The sequence below is a fragment of the Chironomus tepperi genome, unplaced genomic scaffold, assembly GCF_022539635.2.
Source record: "Chironomus tepperi strain 1889 unplaced genomic scaffold, CSIRO-AGI_Ctep_v1 contig_244, whole genome shotgun sequence".
Lineage (NCBI taxonomy): Eukaryota > Metazoa > Arthropoda > Insecta > Diptera > Chironomidae > Chironomus > Chironomus tepperi.
In genome coordinates, this window is record NW_027226366.1 from 2,804,113 (window position 1) to 2,818,549 (window position 14,437).

Consider the following 14,437-nt stretch of genomic DNA (forward strand, 5'->3'; position numbering starts at 1 on the left):
CTTCGATAATATTCTTTTCAGATCCACTGCATGATGTATGGTCATAGCTAATTTTACGCATAAAAATTGACGACAATGCAGAAAACAAGACTAAAAGTTTGAATGCCTTCATGTTAAATGAAAATTCGTTCATATTTGAAATTTTAGAATAATTGATAATTGAAAAAACTAATTTTATCTATTTTGCTGGAACTAAATGTTTTGAAACTGAAGCAAAATTAATATTAATTGGCAGAGACATTCAAAAATTATTTTATTTGCAATATAAATAGGAAAAGGATTGCAGAAAAGAGTTATTGCAGCTCTAAACCGCAGGAGACTCTTAACTACTTCTAAATTCTTTATCAAGGCATCTCAAGTGAACGAAAATACGTTAAAACTAGTCATCAACTGGCCATGAACTGGACATCAACTAGTTATAACGTAATTTCGTCTAATCGGAACTAATCAGTTTTATTTTGTTATTTTCATGTACATTGTTAGTGAGAATAATGTATTATTTGACGAATCAAACACAAGAATTGATGCCTTTAATGTCCCTGGCATTAAAAGATTGTAAACAAGACTTGATGGTGTAACGTTGAAAAATGTGTGCTTTCCTTCAAATGGACATGGATGAAATAACATTTTTGCTGATTTTAAGAAATTCATCATCAATTTTTGGATATTTATTAATTGGACTTTTCCTGCATTAAATTGACACAAATCGATGTATGTATTTGTTAAAGTTGGAGAATATTTCTTTCCAAGCTTGCGGGATGACTGGATTAGAAGCTTAAAAAAAGTTTTCTATTAAAAAATACTTAGTTGGACAATTTTGGATAAATTAACTCACAAATAAATCATTTAAAGGTTGTTTAATGAACATTTCTATCCAAAAAGTGCCTCTGCTTGTTTTGCAAATACTAACTTCAATATTTTCAGATCCTGTGCAAGTTGTATTGTAAAAATCAACGTCATTAGCAAATAAAGTCACAATTTTTGATATAAATAAAATTAGTACAAGATTTTTCATGACTGTTAAGTTTAAATAGTTGAATATGAACTTTGGGTGTGATAGGAACTCTGAAATAAAAAATTGCTTTTGACTATTCAATAACCGGAAATAATAAAGCTACATTATAACAATTGATATCAATGATAATATCATAGTTGACAGGTTTAATAGGTTAAGTACTACCTTAGGGCCTATAATTGACAAAACAAGTTTAATAATTGCCCTTTAATCCAAAAACAATTTGAATCCATTCCCAAATAGCTTAAGTATTGTGTATTTTAACATGATTTGAATCCGGATAAAAATTTTAATCAAACCGATTTGATGCAGGACTTTCGATTGAATAAATGGCTTGTGCTATTCGAAAATGCAACACGGAACAGAATTATACATGAATTATTTGATGATATTAAATTGAATCTTGATATGGTTATGCAATTGCTAAAAATTGCAGGAATTAAGCAAATTGTTGATGATAACAGGAAGAAGATAATTCACAAATAATGCAAAGAATCTTAAATGCTTGTCTCATTACATTTGTATACAGCATATAATGCATTCGTCTTTACTTTAGTCAATAATTGCACCCTTAATTGCTACTCTCTTGATATTCTCAAATATGAAGTCAGCGAAAATATTGTTTTATTTTCAGAGTTATACGTAAGAAGTACGATCCTTCGCAATCCAGGTTGAAAAATGTCATAAACTTGTTTTGGTGGTGTTATGTTGAAAAATGTATGCTTTCCTTGAAATGGACATGGATGGAACATCATTTTTGCTGATTTTAGGAATGTATTCAATAAGATTTTCTGAAAAGTTAAGATTTGAATCTTTCCAGCATTGAATTTACACCAATCAATTGGAGGTGTTGCACCAATTCGAGAATACTTTTTGCCCATTTTACGATAAATCTCATAGTGGAACTGAATAAAAAATCAGAATTATTTTCATAATCAAAAATTGGAAAAAATTGTGAAAAAACCTACAAAAAAGTTGTTCAAGGGCTTATTAATAAATACTTCAACCCAAAATGTGTCCTTGCTGCTCTCACAATAATTTACTTTAATAATTTCAGATTCTGTGCAAGTTGTGTTACTAAACTCAAATTCATTGGCTAATAAGTACAAAATATTAGCAGCAAATATGATTACTGAGAATATCTTCATGACTTTCATTTTTTGGGTTACACTAATAAAAGTTGAATTGAATTTTTTTCGGTTACACTGCATAACCCAGGAAATTTTTTGGTTACACTGCAATCTGAAAAAGTGAATTTTTTGACATTTTTTCGGTTACACTGCGTAATCCGAGTTGAAAAAGTGGACTTTTTGACATTCACTTTTTCAATGCGGGTTACGCAGTGTAACCCAAAAAAATTTCAAAAAATTTACTTTTTCAACTCGGGTTACGCAGTGTAACCGAAAAAAATGTCAAAAAATTCACTTTTTTAGCTCGGGTTACGCAGTGTAACCGAAAAAAATTTCAAAAAATTCACTTTTTCAACTCGGGTTAGTGTAACCCAAAAAAATTTCAAAAAATTCACTTTTTCAACTCGGGTTACGCAGTGTAACCGAAAAAAATGTCAAAAAATTCACTTTTTCAGCTCGGGTTACGCAGTGTAACCCAAAAAAATTTCAAAAAATTCACTTTTTCAGCTCGGGTTACGCAGTGTAACCCAAAAAAATTTCAAAAAATTCACTTTTTCAACTCGGGTTACGCAGTGTAACCGAAAAAAATGTCAAAAAATTCACTTTTTCAGCTCGGGTTACGCAGTGTAACCCAAAAAAATTTCAAAAAATTCACTTTTTCAGCTCGGGTTACGCAGTGTAACCCAAAAAAATGTCAAAAAAAATATTTTTTCAACTCGGGTTACGCAGTGTAATCGAAAAAAATTTCAAAAAATTCACTTTTTTAAATCGGGTTACGCAGTGTAACCGAAAAAAATTTCAAAAATTCACCACTGTTACACAGTGTAACCGAAAAAGAAAAAAAAATTTTTTTGTATGGGACTCCACGGACTCCCGGAGTCCCGGAGTCCGGACTTTCGGAGTCCGGACTCCCAATGTCCGGACTCCATTGGAGTCCGGACTCCAAAAAAAAAAGTGGAGTCCGGACTCCAAATGTCCGGACTCCACGGACTTTTGGAGTCCGGACTCCAAAGTCCTGCCAACTCTGATAAATACTTCAACCCAAAATGTGTCCTTGCTGCTCTCACAATAATTAACTTTAATAATTTCAGATTCTGTGCAAGTTGTGTTACTGAATTCGAATTCATTGGCTAATAAGTACAAAAAATTAGCACCAAATATGATTAATGAGAATATCCTCATGACTTTCAAACTAGTAAAAGTTGAATAAGAATGAATAAATGACAGGAATGATCAATCATTTTACATTTTGCGATTAAAGAATATTAAATTGTAAGCAGGAAATATTTTGGCAAATGTTTAGAGTAATTACATTATCTATCTACCCATTTTAACCTGAATTTAGCAATGATTAGCCTTGAATAGCTCAAATAAATTAGATAATTTGCAAAGTCGAAGTCTGACTCTGAAGCTGAACAAATGTCAAGCGTATATCATCTTGTATGTCTCCTCATCTACAACTGGTGACCGAGCTATGTGCCGTATAAAATGCGTTACAGGATAGAGTAAAAGAAGGTCGAAAACAGCTTGTCTGAAAGTTGGCAGCCTCACAATCAGGCTAAGAATGGTAAGACTAACAACTGAGCACATCCAAAATCAACTTGGACAAGGAAAGCAACATAACCTCAAATTGGTTGATCCATCAATAATGCGACCTCTGAAAGGTGTGACTCTAACTTGCTGTCGGATTAGGCTTAAATCAAAGGCCGATTTTTTGAATCAACTATTTTATTTAAATAATTTATAAATTACAAACTTAGTTCCTACAAAAATGAAGAGACATACTACGTTAGTAGAGCCTTCTTCATTCATGCCGTTTGGGATGGACCTCGATTTCGTTATCAAACCAAAAGGATTCATTCATCAACTTTGTGCACTTCAGAAAATCAAGCGAAACTTATGCTCCATATGGCTTATGCTTTAAAAATTTCAATATTAGTAATCAAAGTGCCAATATTGTCATCAATTGTATCATAAATTTTCACACTTATTTTAAAGATTCCATGAGGAAAAATTTGAAGGCTGTCTTTTGACAAAGTAATATTAGGTGCTCTATATTTCCCTTTATATGGACATGGATGAACAAGTTTACCAGCAGATAATTGTAATGTGTTTACTAAAATACTCTGGAAACTGAATGCATTGGAATTTCCACCAACTATTGTACACCATTGAATTGAAGGCGTTTTGAAAACTTCATAATATTTATTGCCTCTTTTGACAAAGATTTTCATATCAATCTAGAAAAATTATTGAATTTTATATCATTCATAAATGACGTCCAAATTTTAGACTTACAAAAAAGTTATTTAAAGGCCTTGTTATGGTAAATTCTAAGGAAATATATCTCTTGGTATATGAACAAACATGAATTTCCATTGTTTTTAAATTTGATGCTTCACATGTTTGATTAAGGACTTCATAAATTTTCAATGATAAAATAGGGATAAAGAAAGAGCAATAAAGAACTAAAATAATGATTTTCATCTCTTTTTTGAGTTTTATCTCACTAAAAAATACTGGTATTAAGCACAAAGGTTATCATACTAGATTTAATAATTCAAATTTTTAAAAATAAATTATGCAAAATTAAAAAAAAATTTGTATAATTTTAAAAATTTCCTTCATACGCCATCAAATTGCTAATTTATAATTTAGGATAGTCATTAAAGAGACATGGCATTTTATAAAATTCACAACTTGTTATTAAATCAGTGATATGCAAGTTAAATGAAAGCATCCTTCGTGGAGAAGCCAAATATATCCATCAAAAAGACTTGAAATAGTTATAGTTCGGTTTTGTATTTTAATATACTCAAATACTAGCCTAAATACTGAATATACTAGCCTTTATATAAAAATAATACGGTTCGTTCAAAATTACAGGTCTGCAGCCTTAGTTAAAGTCGAAAATTTCAGGCATGTGCGTTTAAAACGCAGGAAATGCAGGCCTGTAGTTCTTGGCTGACCCCCACTAAATTTTTGATAAAAACAAATTAAAAAAGTTTAAAATTTTATTCATTCATATTTAAAAATATCCATTCTCATATTAAAAGTAGCTAAATTACTATCAATCTTATTATAAACTTTTAAGTATGTCCTAAATGATCCAGTTGGAAAAATCTCAATAGTATCTTTAACTGGACTCACATTGAACGCAGTGTATGTTCCTTGATACGGACATGCATGAATAAGCTTTGGCGCAGTTGATTTAAGAGTTTTTAGTAAAACTTTTTGAAAACTCATCGCTTGGGATTTGCCATCAACTATTTTACACCACTCAATTGGAGGTGTTTTTAAAATTTCAAAGAATTTATTTCCCCTTTTAATGTAAAATTTCATGTCCACCTAAAAAAATTAGATAAATTAATTAAATTGATAAATAAATGCATAAAAGTTAACCTTCAAGTCAATTACAGGCCGAGTGATGAAAAACTCTACAAAAATTTGCTTCTTTTGATATTCACAAACACGAATTTCAACAGTTTTCAAACTTGATACTTCACATGTCAAATTTAAAAACTGAAAATCATTTGACGAATTTATTTGGATGAATAAAATACAGACAAAATACAAGTTAATGATTTCCATTGCTTCGTTTATTATAACTGATGTACTAAACTGTAGGAATAAAGTTTAACTAGAAATTTATAACTTAATTGTTGGTTCTATGATTAAAGTTAATAGCCTTTGATGTCAAATTAAGAAATTCAATATAATTATTTAATTTCATTTAAAAACATCAGTCAAGAAGCTAAAAGTTGCAATGCTTTTCTCCTTCAAGTCCGAAATTTTAACACTAAGCCTAAATGATCCTAAAGGAAATACTTCAACTACATCCTTAGAAGAGCTAATATTATACAATGTATATTTTCCTTGATATGGACATTTATGAAAGAAATGAGGAACCGATGCTTGTAGAGATTTCATTACAAATTTTTGAAAATTTGCAGCTTGCCGTCGTCCATCAATCATCTTGCACCAATCGATTAGAGGTGTTTTGAATATTTCAAAATATTTGGAACCTCTTTTATGATGAAATTTTACGGTCATCTTAAACAATCAAAAAAACATTTTAATGCAGTCAAGACATAATTAATTGAACACATACACTCCAATTTAAAGGTCTTATAATTGTAAAGTCTAAAAACAATTTCTTTTTTGTACATTCGCAAACATTCATTTGTAAAATTTTGGAATCTGATGATTCGCAAGTTAAATTGTAATAAATATAATCATTAACTGCACAAGTATCAGAAAATAGGAAATTAAACAGCATAAAACTTAACAAATACATGATTTGACAAACACTAATGTCGAGTAGGAATTTAAGTGATTTAAAATTATTGAATTATTGAATATTCAAATATTACGGGATAAAACATTTCCAAGCGTTAAAGTGGCTAATTTACTTGATTATACATAAATAATTTTGATCACACAAAATCTGTAAATTTAGGATATTTAAAAATAAATCAACAGAATATTTTAAATTTTTAATTAACTCTAATTGATGTAATTCAAAACGAATCGATAAAGTAACTTATTATCATTTTGAAATATAAGTTTCCATTTGAACTTAACCTTAATGTCGCTTTGGTTCGATTTGCTGAGAACGGTTCCGATTTAAATGATATTTTTTTGGAGAATAGAAGCAAATAACGAAGCAAAAACCCTAAACTTGTTGATTAAGTGAGTGAAAAATTCAAAAAAAAATCCAATTTACATAAGATTTAAGTTCTCAAACAGCAATCCCGAGCCACACAGATGAAGAAGACTTCGCCAAGAAACTTTTAACTTTTAATTAACACCAAATGAAAGCCCCATACATATAGCACACATAACGTTGTCATCTGTTCTCCTTTAGCATCGCTGTCTCTTTTCCATTTGTGTCACAGAATAGTGTGTCACTTTTATTTTAAGACAATACAAATACATTTCCCGTTATATTAAATCCAGCAATAAAATTTTGAACGTTATTAAAAAATTTGAAAACCACTTTAAATATTCCAATCGGTGCAATTTGAACAACATCTTTTGGAGCAGTTGCATTGAGAATTGAGTGCTTTCCAACATATGGACATGCATGGATGAATTTAGGAGCTGAAATTTGGATGCATTTTATAAGTAATTTTTGAAAACTTATAACTTGTGATTTTCCGGATACTATTTTACACCAATCGATTGGAGGTGCTTTGAATATTTCAACATATTTATTGTCTCTTTTTAGGTAGAATTGTATGCTGGCCTAGAAATATTAATGAAATTATGTCTATAAATCAATAAAAAACACACAAACACCTTAAAATTGTTCAAAGATTTCAAAAAAATCACTTCATAAGAAGCTATCCTCTTGTTTATGTCACAAACACTGTTTACTGCATATCCATCAGTTGCACGACAAGTCATTTTAACGAAGAAATAATCATTAACTGCCAGGACTGTTGAGAAAAGAGTTAGAATTATCAAAAAAATTATGAATTTCATTGATAATTTACTAAATATTTTGAGCTATCAAGAATTTATGGACTAACAAGCGGCAAACTTTCTGTAAAGTGATTCATAATTTTTATTTATTTTTGAATTTTTAATTGATGTATTTTTTGACTTCCTGTATAATTGGATTTTCATGAATTATAATTTATCTCGAAGCTTTTTCTAATAAATCATACATTAACATCAGTAGTGGGCAACTCTTTTTGTGCCACGGCATACCTCATCTCTAAAAAGTTCACAGTTTATCAGCGGGTCGTGGCATTTATGACAATTTGGTCACATCCGCATGCACAACAATCTTGAACAAGCTTTTTTCAATATCATCAAACAATTTTAAGCTCACTTTATATGCCCCAGTAGGAATAATTTCAGTGACATCTTTTGGTGCAGTGGCATTTAACATGTTTTGTATTCCCACATATGGACATGGATGAATCAAGTGGGGAGTTGAAGATCGTAGTGACTTAGTTAGCAACTTTTGGAAACTCATCAATTGGGCTTTTCCTTCAACAAATTTACACCAATCGATTGGCGATGTTTTAAATATTTCAATGTATTTGCTGCCTTTTTTAAGGAAAAAGTTTATGCTGACCTAAAAATTATTAAAAAATTCACTAAAATCAATTCAAATTTCATTTCAACAAACTTTAAAATTGTCGAATGGCCGCAAAAAGTTAGCTTCCACAGAGCATTGCTTCTTATTAATCTCACAAACATTTAATTCAGCATAACCTGATGCTGCACTACATGATACATTAGTGAACACATAATCGTTGACACTCTGAGCAAGACAAATTGATGAGCAAATAATCAGCAAAATTTTAAAATTCATTATTGTAGAAATTATCAAAAAATTGATGTTGAACACTTAAGCGCAAATTTTAAATGAACTAATGAGTATCAGTCTTTAATACTGAGGTCAAATATTTTTGGTTACCTACCTACAGGAAATAAAATAGTCAAAAAAATTTTTTTAATTATTTTCAATTAACATTAATTTTACTTCATTTAAATCAGATGTTATTAAATAGTGTGTCACAAATTATATGTCCGGGTTTGTTTTCTAGGTATTTACAGTTACAAGCAAATTTAGTTTAGATTCTATGAAATTGGTATGTTACGAAAAGGTCTTGGAAAGTTTATTGGTTTTACGACATTACTCCGAGCAGCACAACGTGTTTGCTAGGCCAATATTTCGTTGACGTTTAGAGTTGCCCTGAGGGCACCCGTGACGGCTGATTTAGATCCATTATTATATCAACAAATGTCGCTCGGGTGTGAAATAACTTAATATATCAGTGTTCAATTTAATACACTAATTTAGAAATTGTTTTAATTGATTATTGCTTCATGTAAATCCTTAAGCTGAATCCTTTTGAACACATATGCAGAGATTCTCAGTTAGTCAACTGATAATATGAAGTAACAGACAGAACCTTGTTCTTTGAACTATCAAGAACCATTGCATAAACTTTGAACTCTCCTGGTGGAAACATTTCAACTACATCGTGTTTTGGAGAAATGTTGAAAAATGTATGAAGTCCTTCGTAAGGACATGGATGAAAAAGTCCTGGAACTGCACTTCGAGCAGCTTTGATGATTGCTTTTTGAAAACTTACTAATGCGATCTTTCCATTTACTAGTGGACACCAGTCAAATGGCGGTGATTTAATTATTTGGAAATATTTTTTGCCTCTTTTGATGAAAAAGTCAAATTGAAGCTACAAAGAATGTATTTCAGTATTGCAAATATTTCAAATTCAGTACAATGAACTTACATGCCAATTATCCAAACTTTTAAGGAAAGTGACTTGAATAAAAAGACCTCGTTGATTAGTTTCACAAACAGAAAATTCCGACATCTGAGGAACACCAACACATGAAATATTTTTAAAGATCAAATCATTAACTGGTGAAATCGTATCGAATAGTGACGAAAAAGTTATAAGAATCAAAAGGTTCATCATTCTGTTTGCACGGAACGTTGAATTTCGAATGCGAAATTGTAGATTTTCTAAAATTGTTGCTTATTTTGGAATTATGGAAATAATTAATTTAATTAATATTTTTATGATAGTCTATTTTGATAAACAACCAAAACAACTACAGGGAAATTCGCACAATCAATTTAAATGATGGCCATTCATGGTCAATTTGTTGGAAATTGTTACTAATAGCTGATTGGCGAATGTATTAAAGTAGTATTGTTTGAACTGTACTCTCGAATAGCACAAGTCGTCTAATCGGCGACACCATGTCAATTTCTCCAAAGTGACGCCACCTTCGTGCTGGATTTAAACAAAATTCGGCATCAAATCAGAGTCACGCCAGCCTAGAGCCGGATATTTGATCAATTTGCCTATATGTATTCGGTGACTTATTATACGCATACTGTTTTCTTAAAATTGAACAGCACAAACATCTCATTCATAAACAGGATCTGTTTTTAGTCGTGTTGAATTGAAACCAAAAATGTCCAAATATCTGAAAGTTATCCATCCTTAAATAGCATCCTCAAGCAAAGCTCGTATCAGATGACACAAAAAAAATATCACAAAAAACCACAGTAAAAATTCCATTCAATAAAAATAATTTTATATCCAGAAAAATGTCCACCACACAAAAAAATACTGTTCATTCCAACACAGCCAGAAAGAATCTCATTAATGAGAAAAAATTCAACAATTGAGGATATATTCACAAAAGTACACAAAACTTTTCTGTCTGATTTATTTTATATCCATTTATTCAGTCTACAGCTGTGCCACAAATGAAAATAGAAGCGTGAAATGATACGAGAAATAAACTTTATGCGACCTTTATGCAAATATCTTTTACTCCTCAACATCGCCACTCAGCCCTATGCTGCGGAAGTCATGAATAACTTTCGAACTGAATTTAATTACCACAACAGTCAACTGGTTGGTTGGATGTGTAGACATAAATTTGGCTTTAAAATTGGATGAATGAAAAAAACTTTTTACAGTTGATTTAATTTTCAATTGTGCCAGCTACAATGTTGACTTGGAATGTCACTTGAAACTTTTGTTTTGTATACGAACGAAATAGGAGTCGGTTGATGATGACGACAAGGATTTTGTTTAAGAAATAGAGTCTGGAGCAGTTTATGGCAATTATTTTGCAATGTTTAATGGATCTAAGTGCTGAAATATGACAGAGCATGCACTTCAGGACATATTATTTGAGGTTTTGGACCTTATATTAACAAAGGTGTGCCTAACATGCCTAATAAGGGTAGCCTTTGATCCATGACACCACAAGCCTATTTAACAACATTTTAACAGTGACATCGAGACCTAAAACTTCAATTTCACCAATTACCATCACTTATGAATAATCCCATCCATGATGAATGAGTACATAGCATGATTCAGAATGAAAAACTTCATCCAACAACTTCCCGAAAAACAAAATTACCCCCCTCATGCTCAATTAAATTCCTTCCTCATTTAAAATTTTCAGCAATTAAAGTGCACAAAAAGGAATTTTTTAAAGTCTTGACTGGAAGTGAAGAAAAAAAATTCTTTCGTGTCTGTTTAAAGGAATTAAGATTTCAACCCTCGTATCAGCATCACAAAACTAATGAATCGAGAATTTCCTAATATTATCTCATTTATTAAGACAGACTCAACTTCCTCTACCTTCAGTCAAACAATAAAAAAATCGACATCAAATTGACTGCTTTATACTTTTTTTTTCATCAATTTTCGCTTCAATTGGTGCGTTTTAAGGCACAGAATTTATGTTGCTTTTGATAAAAGAAGTGAGAATAAGTGTGAAAATGTTTAAGTCTTTTATTAATAGACTGTCACAAATTGAGAGGATTTTACTTTTCTTTTGATGGAGGATATTGTGCTAGAGCTTGTGATTTATAGGTACAATATTATTACAATGTAATGCTCTTAAAGGTATATGAGTGAATTAATACACTTTTTGGAGAAAAAATGATGGATTTGGATGATGAAAATGTGGAAAATTATTGGGGAGTTTTTATGACAAATATTGTTTTTTAAGGGGGATCAATGAACTAACCGGTGATTATGAATTATTTTACGTTATGTCATACTTCAGTGTCTATTTGTTTCGATGCATAAGAAGGTTTTCCGTGGAGATTATTGACATCAATCGATATAACCTACAATAAATTATATGATGAAGAGCTTTATACATAGTAAATCGTTGGGCGTCAAGAAATCTAGCTTGATTACTGAAAGGCTTACTGACTTTTCTGGTCGCTCAGATCAATTGTTATACATGGTCCTCTAAGACGCCACTTAAAGCTAGCTCTATAGCATACCTCTTGACAATTGCCATAATTAAAAGATGATATTTGATTGAATTTGCATGAAATTAAATTGACTCGAGTCGACATTCCCATAAAAATCCAAGTTTACTTCAAACTCTGCTAAAGACCAACATTTGTATCCAAATCAATTTTATTACTCCTTAAACCTATGCAATTTCAGTACAAACCCAAAACATTTTCTCTCTTTCACATTCTGACTCTCCCAATAATCCATAATACTTGCTTAATACTCACTCTCTTCAACTCATACACTTCCAATGATGGAACAAACTTCCAATAAACTACAAGAAGATCTCATTCTCTTGAAACAAATATAGAAACAAGCCAAGAAAGCCAATATCAAAAGAAAATCATTAAAGAAATATTTTTTTTTCTGTTTCTTTTCTTTTCATGCACGGCAATTTTTTTTATGTTCTCAATGTGAAGATTCCAGAGCAGTATTGTTGCGACTGTTGATCAAGTTGCTCCATTCTATCTCGTGTTCGTTATTGAAATTGTTTTTTCAATTTTTTTTTTTTGTTCATAAAATTCAATAAAAAAAATCTCAATTGAATATCGTCGTCGTCCGTATCTTGTTTCATGTTAAGGCTTGAATCAAATTGACCGTAAAAATGGTTCTCTGCCTTTTTTGCGTGAGAAGTGAGCATTAACACATTGCCAGTGTAGTGTAAATATTTGCACATTTTACTAAAAGCATTTTTATTCCTGTTATGTTGTTTTTTTGGGTAGGAAAACATTTAATATAGTGAAAAACTGACTTTTCTGTGTGGGGCAAACTTAAAACTTCTTGTGAAATAATTTTATTAAGTTAACAAAAAAAAGGAAGGAATACAAAAAAATTATTGAGTTAAGGTGAGAATTGTATCATCTCGATGAGAAATCGTTGTGTATATTTAAAGCATAGGCAATAGATGCGTGTACATAATTATAGACACGATAAGTCGGGTCTAGTGTGAATGTGGGAATCATGTTTACATAAAAAATTGAATCATAAAAGAAAAGTGAAGTAAACAGTTCTGTTATTTTGGATATAGACCATTCAAGTTCTACATTAAAACACATTTTTGCTGCTTCCATTAAAAAAAGGTAAGTTTAAACATGAATAAATCGATCAATAGCAATAATAAAACGTCTTTTTTAAAAAAAATTGAAGAGAAACAAGAAGAAAATGTTTTTTCATTGTAAGAATTTAACCTCAAGCTGACTCAATGCGAAAGAAGAAGACAATTCATTCGATTGTAATAGGCTCGGCACTCAACATTCTTCTTGCTCTTTTTTAACAGATTTTCTTGCAAAACAAATGTTGAATTTTAATCCATATTGACTTGTTTGGGTTGATTGGTGGCTAATTGGATGGATTGTTAGGTGATTGGAGAGGATGTTGGATGTATGTCCATGTTATAAGTTGATGAGGATGTTGTTGAGGACTATGGCTTCATTATTGAGTCTTAAATAATTCTTAAAGTTAGGGTTTGTAATTTAAATAGCATAAGTCGATTAGACGATCCAAAATTCATAACCTTACTGACTTGGATCTAATATGGTACTGGATTAAAGCCATATCATGCACCAAGCCATAGACACTCTGGTCCGGAGCCGAATTTATGATCGATCAACCGATCAGTGCTACTCCAATCATTAATTCAATTTTACTGGTAACTTCGCCTGTTGTACAGATCAATTGTGATCCATGACTCCCTTAAATGGCAACCAATTTCCAATACCAAGTGAAATACCGTATCAAGCTCGAGCTTCCATTTATAAGTTCCTTTCCCGCCCTCATGATCATTTTCCATATAAATCAATTCATCTTATCAACCTCATCTCAAAATTCACTGCGTTCCTTTCATGTCCACTGCACAAAAAAAACTTTCCAAACTTTCTTACATTTTCTGCAACAAAAATATTTTATTTCATCATTTTCTCTCTCCTTTCTTTCTACTTCTTCACCGCGTAAAACAACATTTGATGAATTCTCAATTAAAGCGATAACGTAACGCTGATGACATCTGAATGTCAAAACATTTTACATCCACAAACACAGAGTTAAAGTCAAATAATACAAGTGCATGAAAGTGCATTAAATATTTAATACTGCTAATCTATTTCTGAACACGTGGTCGATGCCATCATAAACATTCATTCATATTCATTTTCTCGAACGAGCATTAAAGGGCAAACGAATTTTTTTTCTGCTAGAAACTAGCTGCATATGTGTATGTGCGTGGGTCGGGTGAATGAAAATGAAATTTTGTGGAAGGGAAATAAACCATTTTCACCCTTTTTAATCACAAACAAGCACACGAAACAAGAATTATTCAATAAAGTGCTTTAAATACATTTTTTCAACATCTCTCCCTTCATAAAAATGCACTGCAATATTCACTTACGTTCATTTCCTTCATGAATACAATAATATGTACAAAATAAAAAAAAGATTGAGAAAAGAGAGCGAGTCCGTACGTACAG

At 31.1% G+C, this 14,437-nt stretch overlaps 1 protein-coding gene across 1 annotated transcript in view; it reads left to right on the plus strand.

Moving 5' to 3' along the window:
• Positions 1-12,429: 12,429 nt before the first annotated feature.
• The window catches only part of LOC139091376 (protein prickle-like), a 45,411-nt gene continuing 43,403 nt past the window's right edge, over positions 12,430-14,437 (plus strand). Inside the window, exon 1 of the mRNA XM_070641426.1 lies at positions 12,430-13,054. The gene's annotated coding sequence lies outside the window, so the exon portion shown is untranslated. The remainder of the gene's footprint in view (positions 13,055-14,437) is intronic.